Source organism: Halyomorpha halys, unplaced genomic scaffold (assembly GCF_000696795.3).
Source record: "Halyomorpha halys isolate HHAL.00 unplaced genomic scaffold, Hhal_1.1 Scaffold51.1, whole genome shotgun sequence".
Taxonomy (NCBI): domain Eukaryota; kingdom Metazoa; phylum Arthropoda; class Insecta; order Hemiptera; family Pentatomidae; genus Halyomorpha; species Halyomorpha halys.
The window spans coordinates 3,598,658-3,622,589 of record NW_027108122.1 but is presented as its reverse complement, the minus strand read 5'-3'; the positions used below and the strand labels follow the sequence as shown (position 1 = coordinate 3,622,589).

Below are 23,932 nucleotides of genomic sequence, written 5' to 3'. Positions count from 1 at the left end.
GACATCTGTACGTCCAATGGTTTCAGAAATGAAGTTTTTCATAAATCAAACTTATTGTCCAAACAACTATAAATCAATTAATTTTAGCAAATATCATGAAAACTACTATTCCCACGAAGTTATAGTTCAGAAAACTCTTTAAAATCCATTAAACTAGGTTTAATTACACTTAGCCTATAATAAGTGCAGCACACAAGAACATAAAAATCAACATGTATTGTACAAATGTATATACCTACTACATGGTAATAAATTTATTTATGTTAAGATGTTGGTCTACGTATACATTTTAACATATATATATCCATTTCATTAAATACAATAAAGTCTACTAAAATATTCTGATATAGGTAACTTTTCATGAAAACGGATGCGGAATACAAAAGAGAGAAAAGTTTTATTTTTTGAGATATAAAATGATAAAGTAAATACAGAAACGAAACTGCAAACTATTTAGTAATCTTATAAACCTCTTGAACCTGAGTAATCTCCTTAAAACTGTAATTTCCAGTTAGGCTAATGACAAACTAACAAACGATTTCAAATCAGAAGCCGCTTCCACTAACACCTTGCAGTCTGAAATTACTTAACAGAACTGGATAGATATGAAACAAACAGTTTTTAAGTAAAGTGAATATATAAATGTGAAAACAAAATACTATCAATGAAAATAATAATAAAAATAAAAGACCATTATAATTGAAAAATAAAATAAATAAAAACATACAAGAATGAATTAAAAACAAAAATGGTTTTAAAATGTCATGAACCATGTTAAGAAAGAGAACAATACTTAAAAGTGATACTCTCTTCTTTATCACATATTGATTTCATGACATAACTTACCTTAACTTCATGATTATATTTCTCTTTATACTTTGAACTATCCAGTAACGTAAGCAATAAAATTTTGATGCATGTTGTTTCACACAAAACAATATAAAAATTATAAGAAAAACTGCGATTATTTTTCAAATAAACTTTTCCTCCCAGCCCTTTCGCGCCCTTAAAACTACTTCTGTGCCACACTGAGCAACAAGAAAATTCTAACGTCTGTGAAGCAATTTAAAAAAAAAATACTCTACTGTATATGAAGACAATTTATTTTCATATTTATTACTATCAGCTGTTTTTTTATTAATTATTTGAAATAAACAAAATCAAAGGTATAGTTATAGAGAAAGCTATTTTGAAAATTCGGTTTTTAAGCTCGGTCAGACAATTTACCCAAGGACCCGACCTATCTGGTCCATAATATGACAAGTTGAATCACAATCATTAGGACCTTATATAAAAAATAGCAAATAAATGTAAAATCGATTATATAAATAGGTACTTTCGGAAAATTGATTTTAGCCAAAAAAAAATCACACCCCAAATAATTTCCGTTTCATACAACTGTTCATTTCTGAACAATCACACTATTTTGCCAGACTTGGTTGTTTTGCATAAGAGAACCCCATAACGAATTCGGATTTAAAATTTTTCAGGAACATAATACCATCACATACCACCTATTACATACATAGGTAAATAAAAGTCAAAAATAAAATAATAGTACATAGTAAACATTTTTATCAATTAGATTTCAATACGAAGGAAAATTAAAACAATATATAACTAATCCATTAAAGAAATGGGTCATATATATTTTATACCGACATATTTAAAAACTAATTAATAGGAAAATAACTAAATCAAAAATAGCTTTATCTGAAGAAAAAATATAGACATTTTAAAGAAATCGATATTAATTTTTTTTAATATATGAATGATTTAATTTAATTAATGTAATCTCACCTAGCCCTTTAACGATCTTTAGAAAACTAGACTGAGAAGAAGAGATTTTTTCTACCCTAAGGGATCCTTCTTTAGGCAGAATGAAAACTGCTAAGTGAGGTAAAGAAGAAGAGGATGTTGATTAAAGAGGAAACGAGCAAAAAATAGTTGAAAGGTTTAATTTGGAAGCAGAAAGCTCATCACTCCTAATAATGGAATACGACAAATAAATTCTATTTAATTATTATTTTCTCAACCATATCGACATAATTCAATTAATAATAATATATTATGAGCTAGCGAATAAAAATTAAAAAAAAAATCAAGAATAACAATCGCCAAATAAAACTTAATGTACGATTTTTTATTATTATATATATTTATTTTTAAATCTTTATATTGGCTAATATTAAATCTATTACCCATGAGCCATATTTAATACTGGTAAATAATTTTATTCAGTTTGGAATTATATTTCTGTTCTGAAATGATTATTATTTTTCAATTAAATACCATTTCTAGACTTTTCTTTAGTAAAACAATTGATAAGTCCACGGGAGAGATAATTTTCATCTCAAAAAAAAAAATTTAAACATAAAATTTTGTGTTTCAGTTTTAATTTTAATTTTAATTTAGTTCACATGATTAAATTTCAAATTTTATGATTTTGAATAAATTGTTATAAACTCTTGAAAATTGTTGAACCTAAGGCATTCTTTCTTTTTTCCAGGTAATGATTTTCACACCCCGATGTCTCCTTTTTTAGTGATAAGGTTGCAAATATTTTTAAACCAGCAAATAGTGACAACTCAAAATTACAGAATCGTTAGCTGGAAATTATTATTTTATTTTTTTTTTTAATTTACAATCTTACCAAGTAAAAGTGACTTATGATATTTTCCTATTCGCCAGGTATAATTATTATACATTATACTTACTATATTTTACTACACTGTACATTATACTATCCACCATAAGTATATTATTTTCCGTCAAAAATATAACTTCCAAATGATGTAATATAACAGTGATTCTTATACTGTTGATTTTGCATAAACAATAGATATTTTTAGGCATCTAGTTTTAGGAAAACAATTTATTATGAATAAATACATAATGTCCCAATATGCAGGTTTATTTATAATGGATCATAACAGTGGCATGTAGATTTATTTTCTCAGTTTATTAGAGATTTTCTAATCTTTTCCATGTTTTTGAAAATTCTTATACCGCAGAAAATGTTCAATTTTTTTTTTTAAGTGTGCAAGCAGTGGGAAAATCAAAAACCCTAAAGAAATTCAAATGTGTTTCACAATTCAATTTTCCGTAATAATAAGTCTTCACAATATAAGCCGCCATTTTACTCGCCTGGTTGAGGAAATTCAAATAATGATAGATTCTTAGACAAAATCGGGTTCATAAACGTTTCGTATATTTTTTTTTTCGATTTTCCACACCGTTCACGCAGAATCAAAAACCTTAAAAGAAATATTTTCAGATTTCGGCGATTTAAGCGTCCAGGGTATTTAATCATTAATAAGGGCGCCTTATTAGTACCTAATCATCAATAATCGGACTTATGAACATATTAAAAAAAATACACCATTCCATTGGGTAAACCGCAGATGGGTTGAAGAACTGAAGAAGGAAAGAAAATCCTTCAGTTCTACAACCCCTCACGATAGCCGAGCATTCTAAACCATAGTAAGACCACTGGCACATATATTTAATTAATAATACCCTCAAAATATATATCAAATACTATTGTTTTAATTCAACGAAATTCAAATCAAAATTCTAAAAAATTGTGGAAGGTAAGGGGAGTGAACATGTATATTGATACACTCTTTATGCTGCTTTATAAATAAAATTTAATTAATTAAAACAATTTAATTGCAATAACAAGAAAGCACGATCTCTTTAATAACAATAGAACTAATGCTAAGCGCTACGCATATCTGGTACAAAGCGAAAGAGTACGTTTCTACCACGGAATCATAACTATCTCCCGAGTTTCGCAGACAACCTATTAATTATTTATTTAATACAACATTAAGTTATAAATTAATATTGTTAAAACTATGAAAATATTAAACATGTTGTGTAACATGAAGGTAAAATTCCTCACAGAAACAACTGTTTGGGATAGCAACGCTATCTATGAAACGTGACTCGAGCTGACCAGTGCTTCCGCCTTCGCTGCACTTTCACTAGAGCAACTAGACAACGATAGTTCAATGTTAGAGCGAGTTCAAGGCCCCGAGACATGAATTGGTCTCCAAGAGGAAGTAATGCTACCATTATTCATGAAATATCACCTAGCTGGAAAATTGTTAGGATAGTTCTATGTAATTACATCGGTTGGAGGTTATTTATTAACATGGAATGTCATGGCAGTGCTATTGTCAATTTAAAAATGTTATACAAGTGTACATACTTTATTTATAACGGAAAAATATTATCTACTTCACTATATATATATATATTTAAACAAAGACAATTTATCATTACTAAATAGATCCTTTACCTATCACCTACACCTCGAGCGTAAGTAAATAAAAGAAAGCAAAATAAATCGAAAGACCGTATTTGACTTAGAACTTAATATTTAAAATAAAATCAAACGTGAACAGAAATAAAAAGGAATCGACAAAAAAAAAAAATAATAGAAAGGAGATGAAAAAATTTAGATTAAGAGAAAGTATTATTTGTCATATAAAATAAAATAAATAATAAAAGTAAACTTTATTTATTTAAATATGAAATATGAAAAGTATATATAATAATGAAGAAGAAAAAACTAAAATAAAATTAAATATAACTAACTGGATAAATGAAGCTCTGAAATATTCAAGCACTTGTCCAACAAAACTTCTTAATTTATTCGATGATTTAATACCTAGTTTAATTTTATTACAACCGTAATCAAGCCAAAAAAAAAAAATAGAAGGAAAACTTTCAAATATAACTACAATGTAGCTTTAATTTTTTAAAAAATAATATAACAAAAAATTTATAAACAAAAACCAAAAAGAATTAATATATAAGGAATTTTTAAATCTTAATATAATTTTTTTTCAAAAAAACTTCCGGTATTTTTTATTTGAAAATAAAAATACTACAAGTGTAGCATTTATGAGAATGGCATTATAAATACGTGTATTTTTAAAATAAAATATCTAAAAAAAAAAGTACAATAGAAAACACTGTGGGTAGATTTGTTTTTTCTGTAACGTATTATTTTACCTTATGATGTAAAATTCAAATTTTTATTTAAACTTAAATTACAGGGATGAAAACATGATTTTTTTTATTTTCCATTAAGAACTAAATGGTATCTGGGAATACGAATAAGGTTAAAGGAGCTTCTCATTTGTTTTTAAATAACATTAACTCAATAGTAGTTTTTAAATCAGTTTATAAAATAGAATATATTAAAGATGTTAATATCTTAAAAATAATTATTATTTTACTCAGTAAAAATAATAATCATATTTAATTGAATAATACTTTCACGTTCGCCATAAATCTTTTGGAACAATCAAGATTACATAAAATTAAATATGAATTGAAATTAAATTATAAAGAAACTATTAATTTTTACTATCACCTATTCAGTACAAAAAGCACATATTTTAAGTCCCATAAGCCGAACGACGTGATGACGATACTACCATTAATCAATTTTTTATAACCTTTTTTATATATATCGAAATTTAATATTCAATAATCATCGATTAGATGATATAATTACATAACCTAAAGGATGATTATTTTATTTAGAACCACATTAATTTACTCTACTATATACGACTAAATAATATTTATCAGGTTCGTTTGATGACTCAATTTTCTAACTTGAGCGCCGGAAGGCCACAAATCGTTTGGAAAAATCGCTATTACATGCCTTTACGGTGTAGGGAAGGAAAATCCCTTGGACCTACAAAAGATGAGGGCACAAATAAGGACCCTTATTCGATCCGATCCACTCCTAGTACTTTCAGGACATTTGACATAACCCTAAATTGGGATGATGTCCCCACTAGTTCCCAACCTTTGAGTCAGCTTTTATTATATTTTACAAATATAGAATTGTTTATCTCGAATTTACAATGCTAATGTTTAACAACAACAGAGGAAAGCAAAAAATTCTTTAAAAATATAATCATATTTGGACTACATAATGCAAAACTAAAGATAATGACAACAAATATTTAATTTGTAATATCACATGTAAAAAAATCACGGAAAAGTACTGCATCAGAAAAAACATAAAAAAAAAAATTAATAAATAAACAATATAACAAACCAAACAAAACCACATATTACAAATATAAGTACTCTAAAAATATTAAAGCTACAAATATTTTCAATAAAGTAGAGGGGGAAAAAAGAAAATTAAAGGGAAATTATAGAATTCGTACAATAAAGTAAAATGGACGGTCAAAAAAGGAGCACCAAATAAAATATTTATAATACATCAACGTTTCGCACCACTTCCGCAGCTAAAAAAAGATATAAAAAAAATATTGCATATCTGATTTAAAAATGTTGGGCATTATGAGTATATATTAAACAAAATAAATAAATAGATAATAATCATTATATGTTGAAATAAATAAACGATAATAAAAAAAACTTTTAATCCTAACAGTTTTAATAAAAATAAAGTGCAGCAGCTATAAAATACAGAGGAGAGTATAGATCACGTAACTGTTTTATTTTATTAAATGAAATAAATCAAATATAAAAACAATAATATATATATGAATTATTTAAAAAAAAAAAGAAATTTTTAGTCAATTTATTTTATTTTAAAATAAAAAGACGGTACATTTTAAATGAATAACTTTAAAATGAAATTATTTTTTAATCCCAAACATATATAGAGGATTATAATGAAATAACAGAAATTATGAACCAAAAGAACATTTTTATTTAAAAAGAAACGGCGTTAAATTATTTTAAATAAGAATGAATACATTTTTTAGAGATTTTTCATTAAATAATATTAATTAATACTTTACCTAGGATTCTATATTATATCTGTTTACACCTGATACGGTGTATATATGTTGGATAATTATAAAACATAAATACAATCGTTTCTACCACATTATAACATAATATTAAAAACTGCTATATTAATAAGGGAGCGAGATAGCACAGTGGCAAGGCACTGAGATACTAGCTCCAGTGACGCGGGTTTGGATCCGGCTGAGATAATAGATAAATAATTATTTATCCTGGGAATGAAGCCGTGATTCAAACATGTGGGTTTCGGAGCCCTCCGTTATCCCCAAAGCCTAAAAAAAAGTGTACACTTAATAGGGGTATTCATGATATTGTGTTAAATTTGAAATTTTTACCATGTTAAATGTAAATAAGTATAGGGTCGTGAGGAGCCCTCTTTAAAGTCATGCTGAATGTTAAATGCATTAGGCTCCTCGCCGAATTTTTGAGGAACTTGTTTTATAACCTTTCTTTCCAAAACTTCGTGTTATTGTTTATTTTTAAGTTTTGATTACAGTATTTTATTACAACACTGCCAAATGTGAAAGTTTGGTCACTGATTGTCTTGTTTAATAACATCGAAAACAATACCAACACATTCAGAACATAATAGTAAATAGCAAAAATTGATTTCTTCTATATTAAGATGTTTTTTATATATTTAAATTGTAAAATACTTAAGTACGTCACAATTGCTGATTGTGGTAACTTTATCAGATGGATGAAAAAAAAAAACTTATCTGACGAGAGCAAATAAAATATAACTCTGTATAAAGCTACCATTGTTCGAATTGAAAAACATAATTCTTAAAAAATACAATGTATACAAACCGGCTATATTTAATACTCAAAAGGCATTTCCTCGAAGGTATTTAGCCCGATGAAAATATTTTAAATCTTTTTCCATTTCGAAATATCAGTTCTGTGAATAAAAGCAGATATCAAAGGTTTTGTCAACTGAAATACACGGATCATCTGTCACACACAATGTTGAATTCACAAACGTGATTCGAATTAGTATGGCATGCCAGTTAAAAATAAAACGATATAACTTATATTCGGTGCAAATATTGAAATTCGAATTGAGGAAATATTCTTGGAAAGTGTTATATATATTTAGGTATCTTTATGGCAAATTATTTATTGTTATTTCAAATTATTAAATAAAAACTTAATTAAAATAATTTGTCATAACACCGTCACAAAATGAAGAACTAACTTTAATATTTACATTTTTATTAATACAAATATTTACATTACCCGCATTGAGGTAAGAACCATAAGTTAAGCAGACTCAATTACCAATCCAACTATTAGAGTTTGAAAATTCTTCTTACCTGAAAAAAAAAACAATAAAAAATCGTTAAAATAATGCATTAATAAATTAAATATCTTTCATTTAAAACAATTAATGTACACATATCAGTTTTGGGCAGTTAAAAAATGAATTATTAAAAAATACATTATTGTGTTATAAAGAAACACACACATGTATGTATAAATCCTTTTTGTCATTTTACGTTTTTTGTCCTTGGTTTTTTTAATCAAATACACATCATATCCTTTATTTTTATTTAAACATCTTCTTCTTTTGAAGCCTTCCTCACGATTGTGAGGAGCTTGCTTATAGAGACAGATCCATGAGTCTCGATCCTATAGCAGCTGGTAGCGCCTATTACAGTCAATTCTTCTTTTATACTGCACCATCCCGAGCATTTTTCAGCCTTGTCCTTCTTCCATCGACTCTCATTTTATACATTATTTTGTCCATTGTTTCGTCTAGTATTCTTTCTACATGGCCAAACAACCGTAATCAATTTTTTTCTATAACATGTTCGACCAGTTTCACTCCCAGGTTACTTATTACTTTATGACTTTGTTCCAGTGTTTTCCCCTCTATCCTCTTCAGGTACCTCGTTCCTTTCTATAGCTTGAAGTAGTAGTCCAGGACATTGCTCGTATAGGTCAGTACGGGGATAAACGTAGTCTTATACTACTTTTAAGTTACTTCTTTCATTTCCAGGAAACCAGACGTAAGTGATTGGAAGCATTTGTCGGCCAATTTTCTTCTTGCTCGGACTTCTCTGTCTATCCAGCCGCTTTCGTTAAGCTTTCTTTCCCTCTTCCTATGCTCATTGCATCAGTTTTGCTTGTGTTGATTATTTATTGAAACGTAATTAAAAAAAAAAGTTCAACTTTCACAAGAATATTTCTTCGAAAAAGATAATTCAATGCACATGATAACAATGGGATCTATTACGTGACGAACGCAGCTAATTTCCTTATCAGAGATAAAGGACCTTGAATTCACAAAACAAACAAATTAACAACAATAAAAAAGAAATTATATAAATTTAATGCAATCTCAAGTCGATGACCTTTAGAGGGCAACTATTATATTGTAATACTCTGCTAGTATTTGTGAACTAACTATAGTAACAATAAACATTCTGTTAATAGCACATTCCCAAAACACTTGAAACAATATACTTGAAACAAAAATACTTTTAGAATTTTGAGAATTTAGGTTTAAATACGACCAAAAATTTAACAGACAATATAAATGACAATAAAATACAATACATCATGTGCGGTATATATATGTATATATTTTACTCACAATGTTTTCTGCAGAACGAATTCGTTTTAATTAACAATTCAAGCAAAAAATTGCATTAATCCCTAATAATTGAAATTACAAGTGTTATCTCCTCAGATTTTATCGATGATATATCCTATGTTTAAAGGAATAATCTATTATAGCAGGAGATATAGAATACGTTGTCTCTAACCTTATAGTTGTACACAGCACCAACAAATCTAGCAAAGAAATAAAAAATATCGCAAACAATACTTAAATACGCAGAGGCCCAAATAATAAATATTAATTTAATTAATCGAACATTAAGTATAAATTGTTAAAAGATTCTAAAAACAAAATAATATCTTCCTCGAATCAGAGTTAATTATTCGCCAACAATTCTATGGATTCAATCGTGACAAGGCCTCCATAGCGGTTTATTGAAAGAGCGATAACATTTATTATTTTCATTAATTCATTTTATTATTAAGTGGATAAGATGGTCGGAGTGTGCGGTCAGCAAAAATAAAGAACAAAAATAAACAATAAATGATTTATTCATGCCGACGTTTCGACCTGAGTTTCAAGTCTTTATCACTTATATCTTTATACCTTCTTCTCCACTTATTAATCTACGGACAACTAACTACACCTCATTATTTTACTTTTTTTTTATTTTGTGATTACTGTTATTGTCTTTTACATTTTTTTTGTACTTCTTCTTTTGAATTTTTGGTATGGATTCATCCTTGGACCGCCATAGCCTATTACCTTTCATTATGGCAACTTTTATTATTTATAAAATAGTATTTCTAAAAGTAAAGTCAGGACAAAAATCTGCCACCAAAATGTACACTGTTAGAATTGCTTGTCAAACTATTATACATAATTCGTCAAATGAAAATAAGTTTTTAATTCATGTCAAAGAAACTACTTGTGCGATCGCTCTTTAGCTTGGAGTTAAAAATAAAAGATTATTAAATTTAAAAAAAAAATATATTAATGGTTTTTATTCGCTATAAAAAAAAGAAATAAAAGTTTTTAAATCTTCCTTCATAAATGAAGAAGTGATCAAGTTTAATATTTATGGCATCATTAAATATTGTTTCAAAGCACATTATACGACAGTTTTAATTTCATTTATTTATTTTTTTCATGCGAAAATATTTATCATAATATTAATGTTGTAAGAAATCAAGATAATTTAAAAATCTCCTACAATTTTCATTTTATCCACTTCAATTATACTTTTATTGTGAAATTACATTCGAATAATAATGGAAAAATGAAAATTAATTTTTTTTTTATATAAATATGTTTTATTTATGCTCATTATTGTCTATTTTATGCTGTAACTAATTTTATTTTATCTGTTTGTTCATTTTTATATAATCTTCTTTTCACTTATATTTACATAATTTTACCCCTAACTTAGTTTAATTTTTGTATCTTATTATCCTATATAGTAAAAATATTTTTAATTTTTTTCGTATATTTTTTAATCCTCATGAAGCTCTACAAAGTGGGTCGAAACGTCGGCAAATAATTAGTTTTTTGTTACCGATTAACTCCTTGATATCTTGAAATATTAGGTCAATCATTTATACATCATATTTATTATAAAACGTGAGCTGTAAACAGCTATAAAAGAAAATGAATGTTTATGAAGATTTCTATTTAATATCTCATTTTTCTACAGGCTTTAATATTTTTAAAATGTAAAAAAAGTCAAGCGATTCCGTATGTACGATACCGTTAACAGCCACTATACCAACACTAACTTCTTTCAATAACCCGAATACTTCAGACTTAGACAATACTCCCATCTACGTTTCGGTTTATCTTAGAGACCCCCTAAGTCTGTATAGTACTGATTATTCTTATAGTGATTTATTTGTTATCCCTTCCGACAACCTTATAAACCTATTTTAAATCCCGCAAAGCAATCAATCAACATATTCTAGTAATTTTATTTTATTACTACTTAAATTCAATTTCTTTTAGGTGTCCTACAGCTTAAATATTAAACTTCCTCGTCAAACTAACACTTCCCTATCATAAGTATCTGTCATGTCTATATCACTTTTAAAAATAAAATATATTTTAGAAAAACGATTAAATATTCAAACCTAATACGCTTCGGTAACTTTTTAAAATTGTTACGATATAATAAAGCTTTATTATCAATATTATTATTTTTTTTTTATTCATTTACCTGTAAAGAAAATATATACCTAGTTAGGGAAAGTTTATGAACATATAAAATTACAAATTTAATTTATCAAACGAAATATACGTATAGAGACCCACTGAGTCCAAATATATAAGTTTAACATACGGATCTAAAATTACGCAATAAAGGTATTTATATATTTATATCCTGTATATATATATTGTGTTTGATTTGAGTTAGTCAAATTGTCTACTAAAAGGCTCATTTGGAAAATTCACATGGGAAGGTATTACCACAGTGGATAATTTAGAAATATCTTGTCTGAAGCGAGCAAGGATTAATTTTAACTCAAAGTGAATGTTAACAGAAGTATTTATTGAAGTATTTTTTTCTAAAGCGTTAAAACATTTTTTTTTTAAGGAAATAATTTGATATATCATTCTTAAAATATTTTGCGTCAAAGGAGACTGTAATATAATTGGTATAAAAAAATATGTAGACGACATTGGCACTGGTTACGAAGAAGTACTACACTGGATCGAGAACACACAAAAGCTGAAATACAAGAGGACAAAGGATGCGGAATTTAAAATGGACTGGTACGAGCACTTAGAATGAAGATATAAACTTGAGATGTACATCATAAAGATGGAACTTGGAGATAGGGCCATATTAAGGGGCAATCCATTCCAGCCAGCACTACACCTCCGCCGAATAAACCTTTCTTCTCCTTACCTTACAGCAATTTATTCTATCTCATATTGTAAAGTACATGGAGGAAATATTTTTTTAAATTGCAAATTAGAAAAATGGATTATTATAGTGAATTTCTTTACCGTATATCTGTGTTGATTATAAATAAAGATTTATAATCAACACAGATAGATATTATTATAAAATAATAATGATACTGAAAATAAAATTATACTTGTATCGCAATGGACAAATGAATGATCAGGAGAAATAATGAGACAAGCAACAATATTGAAGGCAATAAGTATTTTGAACAAAATGCTTCTTTATTTCACTATAAAGCTATTTACTATTTTAGTATGTCGAACACTATTATTCCAAAATATTAACCTATAGCACTGTGAAATATGAATAATAAAGTTATAAAGTTTTTTATTAAAATAAAACTTTAAATAAGAATTGTAGAATTATTGTGGCTTATGATATTCTGTCTTACATTTATAAATTATCATTTATCCATAATTCTCAAAATATTATTGAATAATTGAATTTTCGATGAATTTGTTTAAACTATTTTTTTGTACTGATTCTTTAGTCTAATTCTTAAACTGAAGGATGTCCCATTTATTAAATAATGTACTTAATAATAAAATAATTTTAACTATAATTTTAAATTATTTTAATTGATTGGTCTAGTTCGCTACTCTTCGCAATACTTATAAAACAACCTGAATTAAGATAGGTACCTACAAATCCACAGGGTCAAAGCAAAAATCAAAATCTCAGTAGATTATAACACAATTGTTTATTATTTTATTCATAATTATACCTTACATAATTATATCAGAAAAAAAATAGTTAAAAGTAAATAACCTAATTTAAAAGCAAAACCCAAAACCAAAATTATCACAATAAAATAATTAAAGTCATCAGTAATATCTGTGTTGGTAATATAATTATCTAGAATAAAGAAGAATGTTCCAGAAGATGCAAAGGTTTCGACTTATTCGAAAAATTAATAGAAAAGTGAATTGGTTTCGATGAGAACCTGCACAAATATCTCTAAATACCCTCAGTACTTTCATTTATTGATGACTTTTTTCTTTTTTTTCGTTTTTGTTCTGTAGATAATTATCTAAGTAACCTAACTAACCTTTCAAATAGAAGATTTTTCTTGAAAATGTATTTCAAAATACAAACAGTTATTTTTAAGGAGAAGGCTGTAAGTTTTAATAAATACTATCGACACGTTCAAGAGATATCAACTTAATTTATTTATTTCATCTTTTGTAAGGCTTTAATGAAAATATTCCAACAAACTTAATATTTTTTACCTAGTCATTAATGGCCGATGGATGGCCGCAGGAAACATTATGAAAATAAAAAGCAGTTAGTAATGACTTGCTTCAAAGATTATGATGTGACCTATGACTTTCGAAAAATAGCATGAACAGATATATTTTTAAAGGTCCAGTTTTGAGGTGAGATTGATTTTTTTCTTGGCCGATTGCATAAATTTATTACTGAAAATAATAACCGAAAATCTAAATGAAATGATGATTTACCATGGGTACTTAAGACTTTAAGTAAATATTTTTCTATTTAAATATTCCTAAAGCCTCTTACATATGTAGAAGACTGTAATCTACTTAAGGAAACCGTGATTTCAAAGGCCTAAGAAAATAAAAGCCTCTTTCGGGACAAGGAAAACAAAAACATTAGAAAGTAAAGTAAAAGGAAAGATATAACATATATTTAAACTTAAAAAGACTTTCTAAATTAATTAATTAATATAATATTAAGAATATTGAATAACATACGTTCTAGAAAATTATAAGATATTGAAAAAAAAGAAAAAAGAAACAGAAACAATATTAAAGAGTGGTATATTGAAAAAAAAGTAAAAAATATTTTATAATTTATTAAAAAAAAAAATTATCGGAATACATGGCCATTATTACCTTTTACAATAAAGATGAAAATCATAAAAGTAATTAAAACTAAATTATAATAGAACAATCAATATTAGACAGGTGAAGATCAGAGAAAAGGTGTATTGCAGTAAGGTATATTGAAGGCGCAGGCATAATTACATATAATTATAACTTTATATAGTTTATATTGCAGCCTACATATCAACTCAAACTCTATCTGTTGGCAACATAATTCGTCCTTTTAATTTTTGTTTCTTTGACTGAACCGCTGAAAGAAAAAACAATACGAAACAAACATGCCATTTCATGCAATTCATTTGACAATATGGTCCTAATGCAGATCTCAAATATTAGATACCTGTAACCATCACATATTAGTTAAAATTTTATTACGTATAAATAAAAAAATAATATTCAAATAAATAAATTTTATTTTGTCCATTTATTTTTAAGTTAATTTATTTTTTCTGTGAGTGTTCGTTTCTAAAATTCAGTGATTTATTTATAATTTTCTGTATCTAGGAACATTTTTTTATCATTCTCTATTTCATATTTTTAATCGTCCCGTTTTCACAATAACTAAGAGATAGAACCGGCATCAAACAATTATTAATACCCATAAAAATATTAATGCCTCAGCATTGTTAAGGCATAGTATATTAAATAATCACAAATTCAATTTTAATATTAGAAAAAATTACCAAAAATTTAAATAGGTAGAAATTATGAGTTTATTTATAAAACAAGAAATATAAAATATATTTTTATTTAATGAGGTGAAGTGAATAATTCTTCCAAAACTTTCTTTTATGTTACTTTAATATTTCCATTACAAAGTTTCGGGGCCATCGCCTCATCATCAGGCACTATTAACATTATTATTTTCCTAACCTTTTTTAATTAACCTTAATTATACTTATTGATAATATTTTTTTATTCATTATAAATTAAGATAAAATAAAAGAAAGTTATTATGAAAGAATTTTTTAAAAAATCTGTACCGCTACAACCTATAAAGGGTTAATGGTGCAGTACTTTGTGAGGAAGTATTGTTACTAGACCAACGGTTATGTAAGGAGGTGATTTGTTGAAATAATTTACTTTACTCCATTACATAAGCGCATATTTCTTCCAGTCATATGAATCTAATTTATTAAGAAAAAACGTGTTGTGAATTTTAAAACTGATACAGGGGATATCGGCCAGCATTATATTGAAGTTACTAATGAAATATATTTTTAAAATAGTAAATAATTAGTAAAGAGTTCCATTAAGGTAAATACACAAAAGAGAGGGAAAAGTGCAAAGAGGAAAGATGCAATGATGATCATAATAAAAAATACATGTTAATGTTGAGGTAACATTTTAAAATGATAAGTAATATTAAAATTTAAGATCACAATTAATAAAATTAAATTTTAATTTTTAGATAGTTATTACAAATAAAGTAAATAAACTTAAGAATTAGTGGAAAACAAGTAACATTTTGAATTTATATTCAATTTTCAAATTTAATTTAAAAAAATTTTTTGAATATAAAAATTAATTTATTCTGTGATAATATATATGTTTTATATATATCAAAGAATTTAAGGTAGAAAAGATAAGAATGATTAGTATTAAAATTCTGAAACTAATCTCAAATATTTACGTTTGTAAATTAATAAATTATTGTAAAATGAGCTATGTAAATAGTAAATTATATTAAAATAACTTATGATAATTTAGTTATTTATTTGAAATTCGCAGTATAATTATAAAACTGTCCATTAGGTATTATTTTTTATTTCATTAGAACAATGATCTCCATACTGGACAAAATGCTCGAAACGTTATTTGGAGCTTGTGAACAGTTTTAAGTAAAAAACTTGTTATTTATAAACAAAATTGTTTACAGTTCTTTATTTATAATATTCTCTATCTCTGGACAGGGTTTTTGTAATTTCATTTTTCGTTTTTGTTTTTTTTTACATCCCATATTCACAAAAGCTAAAAGGATAAAAAAAAATCAGAACAACTGAATAAAACTTTTTATACACTGAATAAAAATCTATTCATGTTGTTAGCTAACCAAATATCAGAGAAGGGAACGAAATGTGAAAAGTAAATGTGTAAGGTTACACCTGGCGGTGACAGCATACTTCAACTGATGGCCTCACCGTTTTCACTTCTATTTAGGTCCTCTGTCGTTATGTTTATTTACCCCAGTCCACTGACGCTGGGTCAAAAGTTATTTTTGCCGCTAGAAATGTAAACTAAACCTTTGCAGATAAGTGCGGTCGACTTTCAAGCTAATATTTATTTTATTGAGACATGTAAAACGTTTTAACGGGATAACCCTAACTTATATTAAATTTTTTTGTAATTTGATTCGTGAATATAAAATACGGAATTCCCCTCACCCAAAAAAACAAAAAAACAAACCCCTGTAGTCCGGAATCTCAATCACCTAACAAAACAAGAATAGGTAATTATATTCCACATAGGGATTAGTATAAATATAGTATTTAGCACAAATTCATTTATGATACATACACATCACTGTAATAAGAAAATATACTTGTTTGAATTAGTTGTAAAACGGATAAGGCGATAGCATTATTTTTGTTAATGTCCTAAAATTCAGTGTATTTAGTTCTGTCAAATGGTTAACTTATAAAAAATGCAATAACTTATGACTTCTTCGGTTAATACAATATTGCATTCTTACTAACCAGGCCAGTATAAATAATAACAATATAAGGTCGGATTTTAATCTTGTTGTGAAATAATTTATATAATTTTTTATATCATGTTCGGGAGGCATTCCTGGGACAAAGTGTATATCGCTCATAGAGATATGAGAAAATATGCTTTTGAAAGTTTAGAAACTTTTTTTATTATTTATTTATTGATACTTTCAACTGTATAAAAAATACAACAAGCAAATTTGATCATAATGACATAATGATAAAGATATGATACAGCATGTAGAGAAACTACCCAGTAGTAGAACTCTAAAAATATTTTACAATATAAGGTGGTGACCTGGTGAGGCCTTCTTCTTTTCAGGCGCCTCGGAGGATTGCCAGGAATGGAAGAGGAAGCAAGGTTAGAAATTAGTGGGTTTGGGTGGTTAGGGAGTTTATAATAGAAGGAATGATATCGGGTTCGGGCTAGATCGGTTACATAAGGAACATTTAGGTCTTTATGGATGGTTTAATTAGTAACAAAATAAGGAGCAAGGAGGATTTTACGAAGAATTTTGGATTGTAAGAATTGGATACGAGAATAGGAGGTTTAGTGGAGCCCCAAAGCTCAACTCCGTATGTCCAGATGGGCCTTATTATTGTCATGTAGATCTTTTTTTTGTAATGAGTTGGAAGTTTAGGCCGTTTGTCTAGTACGTGCTTTAATAGTCGGAATCTGCGTGCAGTTTCCTGTCTTTTCAGTCTTGTATTAGGATTCCAGGTTAGTCGTTTGTCAATTTAGAAACTTAAAATCCCATATTTTCAAATATAGCATTCCAGATTCTTAAGGATAATTGTTATGAATGATTTTTTCAATTTATAATGAAGGGCCTGATCAGCGTACTGAATATATTTTTATATATTTTGGCTCCAGACTTTCCTGAGGAAACATTGGTATTCAAATTAGGTTTTACATGACCAAACTGATTAAATCAAAGTATCTAAAGGCATTTATGAAACGCTTATTAACACTTTTTTTTTGTATGATTTAACTTTTCTTTGATTCATAAGCCTAAATATTTAATTAGTAAATTCTAAAATCTAAAAAAATAAAGCGAAAGTTCTTTTTGGGAATGGGGGAGGTCCATTTAAGGATCTGCTTTTATGAAGTCCACCTGAACCGGAGGAGCTCAGAAGTGAAACGGAAAAAAATAAGTTTATTTTGGGACAAAAGTCTCCTAAGAACAATTACATAGTTCAGACGTTATAATTTTTTTCGTAAAATATTTACAAAAATGTAATATTTATAATTAAATATAATTTTAAAGTATTAATTAATGTTACGGCTACATGTATTTTTTACAACGATACGTAGGTTTGAATAAATAGGTGTTTTTAAAGTAAATGAAGGAGGGTGATTGGTGATTAGAGATGGGGAATGAATTCCAGAGGAATGCACGAATAATCAAGGATGAAGTTGGTTCTGTAGGAGAGTGTATATAAAGTAATCTAGTGTGTAATGAATGAATAGATAAACGTAAAGTGAGGAGATCAATGATATAGGAAGGTTTTAAAGAATTGAAAAAGAAAAACACCAACGATGTATTGCCTTTGGAAAATTAGATAAAGTCACTTCAACTTAGAATACCAACATAAAATATGAAATCACCTGCGAAACTCGAAGATAAATCTTATGAAGAAATTTTAAATATTTAATGTATATGATATTGTCTATGCCAACATATATTATTTATGAAACGATATATAAAAAAGTTGAATATAATTTTTGTTTGAAGATATAAATAAGTGAATTTATTCTGTGATTTATAGGGGAAGCTACGGACCTCCCTTTGCTGATTGAGGCCAAGCCGACAGAAGTCAGATCATCGCCCGATAGTGCCATCAGAGGAATTATTTCTGAGAAGAGCATCGGGGGTCATAGGTTATGCAACCTCGGTGCATCTTCTTATCGTCTTGATAATCCTTGTACGGAAACTACAGTGTTTTTTTTAGAAGAATGAATCACAGCAATGAAGGAACGTTAGGTAAGAGATCATTGCGCAAATAACCTCTGTATCTGTTCAGCACTGATATTCCAATTCTTGAGATCCGTTTTTGTCACATATACAACACTTACTAGTCATGATAGAAACAAAATATGCCTTTATTGGAACTTTAATAATGAATAATTTCCAATGAATCTCAAATTAAATTAGCCACATTTAGTAACAAAGTCAATTATTTGACTTTAGGAAGATGCATATCCCAACTGTACCGCATACTTATGCATACTGCAACTGATTTTGAAGTTATACAACATAGAGACTTATGTTAACATATAGACAATATATTGACTTATAGTATTTTTTTTTTCGCTCTCCCTGAGTTTTGCTCATCTGGTCTGAAAAAACAAATTTTTGGGTGGAAGAACTACGTTGATTTCGTAGTTTTTATTGTTAGACACTGGGTAAAAAAAAATAATCAATTTACAATATTTTATGACATAATCCTTTTATTTTAATACTCTCTACTTAAATATTTCGCGCTGCACAATATCATCCCAATGACGAGAAACTATATGTTAATATAAATATATCAAGATTTATTATAACATTAAATTTCTATTTATTATTATTCAAGGGTTATAAGAGCCTTTCACCTTAAAATCATTATTACAACTGAATTTATACAAGCAATACAGACCCATCTCCAACCGTTCATCATCCTACGTATCATTTGATATTCCATATAGCTTCAAATTCTTTTATCTGATAACCGAACTATCATCTTAACGTTTTATTTCTTTCTATAGCGTTATTGTCTAAAGTTTAATTAACTCGCCCAAAATATAATATTTTTACTAAAAGCTTTTCATAGTCAGGCTTTTTTTTTTTTTTTTTTTTATTTCTATGCCCCATGGGTGTGTAGGTTTTGATATTAGAGGGTGGTGAGAGGGGGGAGGTAGTCAGAATAGATCAAATCAATCTTTTCTACTGTATTTGATGCATTTTAAATTAATTATTTATTATTTATTAATTATAGTTTTTTTTCTTGAATGATCCGGAGAAAACAGTTAGCATACGGTATACTTTAGAAATACAGTAACAAGTAAGAAAATTTCAGTGCATTAGTTCCAGCTTTTTTTTTTTTATTCATATGCGACAAGTATAAATAAATAGTAATGGTTATACAAATAAATACACTAAAATATGACTATCGAAATTATTTTTTCACCTTCAAACTAAACAGTACTTGGTCCCAGTATACTTTCTTTGTTATAAAAATAAATATACAAAAATATATTTAAAAAAAAAGTTACTTCCGAGATTTATTTATTACCTTCACAGAAAACAAATAACTTTTTATTCATCTATTTTTTAAAGCATACAAATTTTATAATTATCTCACCTATTATTTAAGACCATTTATGGGTATGGTGTTAGTATGGTTATTCAAACTATAATTTATATGTTTATTATCTGAGTTATGGTTGTTTGACATTGATTTTTTTTTATATACTTTTATTTTATGGATATGAAATTTATCCTTCTCTACTTGTATAGGGCGCTTCTCAAAAGTAAATAAACGAATTATTATTATTAAAGACGCTATAAATACACACATAGTATACATGCCCATAAAAAAGTTTACTTCTGTACGTGTAGGTAGAAACTTATAATAATATAAGTTTAAGTTATAATTTAGGTTCGTGTGAAATCATCACATACACACCTGAAAATATATTTATATTTGTAATATGTTTTATACTTTTCGGGATTTTAAAATATACACACATTTACCTATATAAAGAAAAGGTCACATTCGGGTATAGAGTAACATTATGAAAGACTAAGGTAATTTGAAGCGAAAAAAAAAACCTTACGTCCCTTTCAGCAACCAGTAGAACATACTATAAAGGTAACGAAACTAATTTTTACTGTCCCTTCAAATTAGGAAATCCTCCATTCCTTTTGGACTAGTCATCGCCAAAGCAAAAAATCTCCCATTACAAAGGTCTTTAAAAAAAAAAAGTAGGGTAAGGTTAGATAAAAAAAAATAGCAATAAAAGGTTTTCCAAATTAATCAAAATATAAAAAAAATAAATTATTTTTTAATAACTATTGTTTTCTCTCTTGGCTTTATAGACATTAATATCAAATTGTATAGAAGCATACATGATTTCTGTGATCATTCATACTATAGTATATAAATTATGTTTTTTATCCAATTTTTTAACATTTCATTGAATGAATATAATCTGCCACATTCAAGCGCAATGAATATTAAGCCTGCACGAATTCAATCATAACATATACATAAAGAATAAAAAGAGGGATATAAAAGAATGGATAATAGTAATAATAAAATAATATATCTATTTCTCAAATAAACACACGTAGATAAATAATAAAATAAGTAAACAACTGGGATTAATAAAATTAAAAAAAATCAAATCATAAAATTAGGGACATAACCGTACCTTTTTATGATATAATAATAATAAAAAATCGTTATTTCTTTTCGGGTAAAACTATTTCATACTCACCAACTTAATTTCTATATAAAGCTGGACCAATATTGCTTAAAATTTCAATTTAGTCCTCTGGAAAACTTTCTCGTGTATTATGTGACACACTAAAAATCAACTCTATATTGCTAAGGAATATTTCTCTTGTTTAAAACGCGGAAAATGACATCTGCATATTCAGAGGAGGAGAAAGGACACATGCTTGTGACTTTAAACTCCATAAGTATTTTTGTTTGTTAACAACTATAGTACTATGGTTCCTAAGATAAATTGTTATAACTCTACCTGGAACTAGCAAATGAGTTTAGTCAAACTTTTTGTGAGAAACTGGTAGTTCCGTTGAATGTTCAGATAAAAATTATTCTTAAGAACCAAGATGCTAGATTTCATAGCAAAACATTATTTTATAGACAGACTTTTCTAAGGTGTATCTTTATTATTATTGGTCAATATTTTCTAAGAACTTTATTAGATTAATATTTGTATGCAACAAATTAACTTTCAGTATAAATTCTCGATGAAAACCATATCAAAACATAGTATACTAATATAATCATGGATAATAAATGAAAAAAAAAAAAAAAATAGGTGAGATCAAAATAGTAATTTGGGCGTCAATTAGAAAAATGCGTGCTAAAATCATATATCCATCTGTTAAAGTTGTTTATTATTGCACAAAATAGATAAATTAAATGTAATATTTTATTTTTAATTATTAAATAATAATGAGAAAGATTGAGGAAAAAATCCTTAAATCACACTAAAGTCACATTGTTCAAAACACACCGGATAATAATAATAATTTTTATTTTATTTCTTATTGTTCAATTAAAAAAATATGCTATATTTATGTTCCCGACATTTTAGGGTCGAAACTCTTTCCATTTTTCCGGGAAAGTTTTTTCCAACTTTTTTTCCTCTGAATTCTAGTCATATTATACAAATTATATATTCTCACAAATAATACTCCTAGCAGTATGTGTTATAACTATACGTTATTTTTTCTTAGATTTTTTGTATTTATTATTTTCAATATACAGAAAAGCTAGTGGACTGTCATTCTTCCTCATTCCGCTATGATTAACCTTTTTAAACTCAAATCAAAAATATTTTATTTATCTTTTGTTAGTTAATTACTTTTAATTAAATATTTCGTTTTAAATAAAGTAAAATTCAAACTATTTTAATTAAACTCGACAAAGTCCCCTAAGTTCGGAAATTCCACTCAAAATCCTCTATCAATGCCAAAGGAACATAAGTAAAAGAGAACTAGGGTATCGGAGAAGTATTTAGCCTGAGAAAAGTTCCACTGGGAGCTAAGGAGTGGAGATAATACCATTCTCACTTTAATGCCGCTAATTAGAGCCTAGAGTACACTAAACAACTTTCGTCACGGAAACTGCAATTTCACAACCCCAACTACTTAGAGGGTGGTCTCTTTAGCTTCATCCAACTATTGTACTTCATCCACTCCTTAAATGATGAATAACAAATATACTTTTGAGAGAAAATATTTTTTATGTACATTTTTCAACGAAATCAAAATAATACTGTCATATTTTGCGTTGAAAATATATACATATTTTAAAAAAATCTAATTTAACCAGATAAAAAAATAAAAAATAAAAAATTTAAAAACTCATAAATGTTACTGTCACCGGGCTGTTTGGTAACTTTCAGCCATTTTGGAATAAAGGAAAATGTATATAACTTCAAAAAACATGCTAATCGAAAATGCCCAAATAAACTGAAATTTTTCGATTAACCAAAATTTAAAGGAAAATATTGCATAATTCTCTGGTTCTAAAAGCCAGTGTACGTTGAGTATGAGCTTCAAAGTCTCAATTCAAAAGTACTCTACAAATTTGTGGAACATCAAGTCCTCTAGAATTCTTATAATCAATTTTATTTTAACACAGTTCTCGTGGCTCCTACCTTTCTTTTCTAATAAAAAAAGTGGACTGCTGATTGGAGGATGAACATTGAACCATTTTCTAAGCCCAATCGGTCCACTGGGTTAATGTCAAGATGATAAAAACGGTTTGGGAGTAGCCTCTTATCCTGCAATACATTTATTTGAAGAGGGGGCTAAGGAATTGAATCTTTGGAATAGAGCAGTAGTTTGCGTCAGTCTGATGGTAACAGGGCTCACGAGGGTCCCACACAACAACTGACATAACAGTACACATAAAATACAGAAGGGGAATCACATTTTTTTTCTTAATTGTTTGTTTGCTTTATAATGATATTTAATCACTTTAAAGTTTGAACATTAAGCTATTTCTCTAAATAATTGCCAAGTCAGTCGATGCATTTTTGAAGGTGCTTCGACAGTTCTTCTATGCCGAGGCAATAGGTTATAAGCAAAGTCCAGAGTTTAAACAGTTGTATATTTTGTTATAAGTAATTTTTAAACAGCTGATCAGAAATCTTAACAAATCAGTTTAACAGATGTAATCAGCTAAGTTTTATTTTACATATTCAGCAGATGGCAGACCCACATGAACAGACTCAGTCTAGACTGAGGACAAGTAACTCGACTGATTCAACCAGAGCTTTAGG

The 23,932-nt window shown here is 27.4% G+C and overlaps 1 long non-coding RNA gene across 1 annotated transcript in view; it reads right to left on the bottom strand.

Annotated features, from left to right (window-relative positions):
• LOC136795563 (uncharacterized) overlaps positions 1 to 23,932 on the bottom strand; it is a 461,741-nt gene that overhangs the window by 33,813 nt on the left and 403,996 nt on the right. The window lies entirely within an intron of this gene.